Raw genomic sequence first — 6,000 nt, 5'->3', positions numbered from 1 at the left:
TAAGCAGACTCATATTCATTGTATGCAATGCTTAATGATCCAGTTGATCATATTTTTCATCTTGATAGAATACAGTTTATTTCTATCATCGATTTTGTTCTCTCTTATTTGTGTTTTCCATTGCCTGTTGATCTTGGCAAAATATCACATAATGGCTTCAAGAGAAGTAAGGGTGAACCTACCCTTTACTCCAAGTAAGAAATTAACCATATTCTTATCATAAGTTTGTATGTTGACGATCTGTTGTATATGGGTATTAGTTCTAAGATGAAATATGAGTTTAGTAAGTTGTTAAAAAATTAGAGCTTCAACACATTAATTAGTATTTAGCGCACTAATTTCCATGAGATAACCTAACATTAAGGGGAGGAGATTAAAATTGATTGATCCAATCATTAAAGGATTGAATTTAGACTAGTTTAAGTCTTGCATTGTTAGAGTTGAAATTTAATTGTAATAAGATAACATGTAGATCTATAAACCTCAATTTGAGAAGATAGTAAGTGAGTGCTCTAGATACCATGTAGATCTATAAACCTTGATTGAGAAGATAAAATAGATCAAAACCTATGATGGAATATTTAGATAGAATTGTTGGGACCGAGGGGAGCAGATCACCCTAGCCCTATGAATGTTAGGGGTAGATAGGCTGGATCTTTTTTGAATTAGATGACTCATACAATATGTTGTTAGAACATTGTAAAAAATTATTGGGACTAAGGGGATCCAATCTTCTTCATCCTCCACTTTTTGTGCCTTTCAAATCTAAGCCTAATTATCATCATCTACATTGCTAGATTCCTTGCTCATAGATCTTGGGACAATTCCCTGCACATAGAAAGAAGGAAATAAATTTGGTTCATGGGGATTTTTCTTAGGTCAAACCTTGGTTTAGGAATTGACAATGAATTTAATTGAAATAGAATACTTTCCTATTGAGGGAAAGGCTTAGATCTAATCTTAAAACCCCTTGAACATGATAACCTCATGTAAAGGTTTATGATGCAATGTAGAGTGTCTTCATAAAAGGTTGATCATGGATACTTAAATTTGAATGCTTGGTCATGATTTCATCTTCTCCTTCAATGGTTGATGAATGCTTGAATGCTTTCTCATATATACTTGAGTTGATTTTATAATTAAGACTTCACTTATGGTTTCCTAGTTACCAAATGAGGGGGTAGGATTCCTTTTCTACCTATACATTCATAAAATATTTGAATTGTTGGAGGAAGCTGACATAGAGCTAAATTTATTCACCCACATTTGTTCAATTAGTTAAATAGACTAGAATACTAAGAGAGGGGTGAATCGTTATTCCCACATTTATTAAAAAAAAATACTACTATATTAATCTCATCAACGTGAAATAACAATTACAAAATAAACAAGTAACACCACCACAAATTGAACACTAGATTTTATACATAGAAAACCCAAAAAAGGAAAAACCATGGAGAGGGTTAACTCTCAAGATAATATAACTAGCTATATGGTTTTTACAAAATGGGTGGCTCATTGCCGAATGACTCACTACTAGATTACAAACCAAGCCACTGTTGGAAAACTCACCTCAATAGATATAAATGAACTCAAGAAAGTTGCATCTCCAAATACATGAAGTCAGTTCCAATTTAAGCTCAGATATCAACTCACATAAACTTGGAGTAGATCTAGTAAAGGATCTCTCAAATTATCTACACCTACCTACAACAAATCTAGTACATGATTACTACAACACTATGACTGCACTTTGTTGAACCAACTATTTCACTTCATACTCTAGTATCACACAAATATATACTCTCTGCTACACATACTACACTTCTTCATTCCACACAATACTGCATACACACATTGTGACATCTTCTATATATATACCAATAAGAAAATACACCAAGATACTATGTTGGCCAAGCACAAGTGATTTATACAATAATACATTTTTCAAATCAACACATTATCCAAAACATGCCTTGACCAAAAATAGGATAATCAAGTCGGCCTTTAGCAATCTTCTACACACTTCCTTTAAATACTTCATTTATTGAAACATGTGCCCCAATTATCGGAACAAAACTAGGATCTATCAAACCGAAGGATATGGACCCATAAGCACAAACTCCAAGCACAACAAATCCTAACTTCAAGATACAGATGCCACATATTCTGAAACATAACATGATGTAATATAATAAATAAAAATTGATACAACCAATATTACCAATACCACTGATATGACTGATATAACTGATATTGAAACTCACACAGTTGATACCGAAACTGGATATAAACCATAAGAAGCAAAATACAAGATTCTGGAGAAGAGGATCTTCCAAAAATGACTCCAGTAGATCACATATGCTTTACTGCTTCATATCACATATACCTATCTTCCCCTATTGCTCAAACTACCATACACCACATTCGGTCCTAACTAGATTACTAGATTTAACATCAATGACAAAATTCACACAAATCTAACAATCTCCTCCTTTGTCATTGATGGCAAAATATCTTAAAAAGATAAACTCAAAATCAAATCTTCATATAACTCCCACTTACTCATATCTCTCCATTACTCTACCTTTCTCCTTATTTCTCCCTTCAGATTTCTTTGTTTATCTTTCTCCCCCTTTGACATCAAGGAAAAGGGTCCCCTTGATGAAAAACAAAGAAATAAAAAATATATTCAATAACAAAAAGAATGTCAAAATTGTGTGTCAACCAAAAAAGATTCTCAATTGCTTTTCTTCTGAATATCCGCTTGTATTTATCCTTAAGCTCGGAAAGGAGAACCTTCCATGAATGAACAACCAATTTAATACTAAGAGATAAAATTCTACACTCCACCAACACATCAACAACATGAGAGAAACTTTAAGGAACAATGGGATTCTTCTCATTCTCAACCGCATCACCAAGCAATACTCAAAATTGTTCTAATTTGGCTTCATCAATCTCCTTAACTTTCCAAAAAAAAACTCACATAATCTTCCCTTTGCCTTTACAAGAATAATAATTCAACCTACAAGGAATTTACCTTTTTCATTTTCTCTCTATCTTTTTTGCTTATAAAATCAATTGACTTACCCATAGAACTCAATTCTTCTTCAATAGTTTCAATTTTTTCTTTATGCTTCGCCATAAAAGTCGGCTATGAAAGACAATACCTATAAACTTTTCTAGCACTATTGATACAATATCTCATCTCATTTATGCACTTTGATAAATTTCTTTTGGCATCATCACATTTCTCTAACATATTCTACATATTATCTACTTCATCTTTTGATTCATCTTTCTATTGCTCTGCAATTTCCAATTTTTCTCTAACCATAGGGGATTCTGGATCATCCAGCTCAATTACTTCTTGTTTTTTCCCTTTCTACTTCTTCTTAGGTTTCGAAGAATCACAAGACTCGATCTCTTTCAACTTTCTCTTTCTAGAGGCCAAACCCTCCTTAACCGAACCGATAGCAGGGGATACTGGACCAATACACCACATATCCTGAAATGATTTGAAATAAGCATCACATGCATCTTCTCTCTTGTCCAATCCATTAATATATTGAAAGATCTGTCTAACAACTAGGACATGAGATTCCAACAACATATTCTCCTTCGCTAATAAATATCTCAAACAATACATAGCCAAACATATAAGTAATGATCCAAACCAAACTTAGGGATAACCTTGATCTTTTGTCATTTTGATATTCTCTAGCAACTGATTCTTTAGAAATTCACACAAATTAAACACAAAATCTTTCATAGCAATCATGTGCTCAACATACACAACAATAGTCGAGGTAGAACCTTCCCTTTTTTTGAAATAAATCTTATAGGATATAAAATATGCAACATACCCCACAAAGGGATTAATGAGTTTATTGATCAACAATACCCTCTGATCTTTCATCACACCGGTTAGGGTTTCACCCTCCTTGTTCTTTACCATCTTTTTAACCAATCACTCCCACTATCACATAGTCAAGTAATATCCAAAATAATATCCTTCATGATCAGATAGGGTTTATCCAACATCATAGAGTCATTCTGCACATGACTCAAGATTAACCTGGTCACATTCTTATTTTTGAACCAAGGTAACTCACTCAACAAATCCATTTATTTATGACTTAACTCTTTGAACTTTTTCAAATCTACTTCACTTAGACTCGCTTCCATTTTTTTGATCTTCTTTGTGTCAAACTCATCTAAACGTACCTTTCCCAAATTCTGAAAACTTCTACTGCTTGATTCTCCGACAATCATTTTTTATTTCATGCTTGCTCTGCTTCTTTTCTCTCCACTCTATAATTTTTACTCTACTGTTCAAACCATTTTTTTGCATAATGATGAAAATGATCTCAAATTCCCAAATTTATCTTACCAATTTCTCCTATTGTTTCACTGCCAAAAAGGGTCTTGTCAATGATGTCAGTACAAACATTGAGTTACTAGATTGTATCTCAAACATAGTCATGCTAGACTGACAACATTGACTAACTCAGAAGAGGGGACCAAAATATTTTCCCTAAGAAACTCCCCATTAGCCAAAGCAATAAGCTTAGTTACCGAAAGAAGAAGTGTCTGCACCAAAGTCTAGTACATTAGGATTTCTCTCATTATTCACCTCCTTCTTTCTCCAAATAATGACTTCCTTTTTCTTTGATTCATTAGACTTCACCGTATTCTTCTCTATAGACTTCTCCATACCAACTTTATTTCTGCACTGATTAGCATAATGTTTGAATTTCTTGCACTTGTAATAATTGATGTTCCTTTGAAGTGAATTTGATGAATGTGTTCTAGATCTGCACTAATTAGCTTTGTCACCATAACAATTGAATATATGACAATATCCATGAAAGTTACTATCTACCTTATTCATTCTAACCGGATTATGATTTTGACTCATAGCATGATTTCTACAGTGATTTGCTTTGTGACCAAACTTCTTTGCAATTTTTCTCTAACCATAGGGGATTCTGGATCATCCAGCTCTATTATATCTTTTCATATCTTCAAATAATTGAGCTCTTCAAAGAAGAACAAGTTCTTTATCTTCAATGATGGCATCATCACTAACAACATCTAGTGGTTCCCCAAAATTAGCTATATTTTCAAATTATTTAATTTTAACTTAGAGTTTTTCATATTCTCCTAAATCTCCTTTAACTACACTCTTTTCTTTAGCTAAGAGCATCAAAATCACATCTTCTAAGTTTATGATGGAATCTAACTGAGAGAAAATATAACAATGTTATTTATTGAAGGCAAACTATTCAACCAAATACAACAATGGAACCTCCAATGAAGGCTCTAATACCAAATTAAAATAAAATATATTGCAAAGAATAAAAATGGAGGAAATTGAGGGATTTGATGATACATCTTATTGATCAAAAGATACATATTTTAATAGTAGTGAATACGAACCACTTCCCTACAAATCCATTAAATAGACTAACAACTAATTATTCAAGATTGAAAACAAACTATATAACTTGAGAATAAACTGGAACTGCTAGACAACTCTCCAATTCTTTATTTTTCCCACTAACACTCTATTGACACATAAACAATACATGTAAAATTCAATTTTACTTAAATTCTAACAAAAACATGTACAATAGTGCTGATAGTTCCATCGTTGGGTAGGTCTACAAATTGAGCAAATAAGTTGTAGGTTCTTGGTCATGTCCATGATTGTGTTGGCTACATTATAACTCTTCCCAACTTAAGGCAAAGAAGAAGGTTAAGAGGGTGTGTTAATCTATTTTAAAAATTTATGAGCATGAATTATTAGTTTTAATTGGGTTTTCCAATTGTGAGCCAAGGAATTATTTTATAGGAATACATTATGCAAATAAATCAACCATTTTATTAATGAAATTTTAATTTTTAACATTGCAAAAAATTAAATGAATGTGAAAATGTAGAGGTATTTTAGTTTACTTGCTTTAATAAAATAAGGGGTTGGAAAGAAAAAGA

This window comes from Cryptomeria japonica, chromosome 5, assembly GCF_030272615.1.
Source record: "Cryptomeria japonica chromosome 5, Sugi_1.0, whole genome shotgun sequence".
Taxonomy (NCBI): Eukaryota; Viridiplantae; Streptophyta; class Pinopsida; order Cupressales; family Cupressaceae; genus Cryptomeria; species Cryptomeria japonica.
This window is presented reverse-complemented; position numbering follows the sequence as displayed.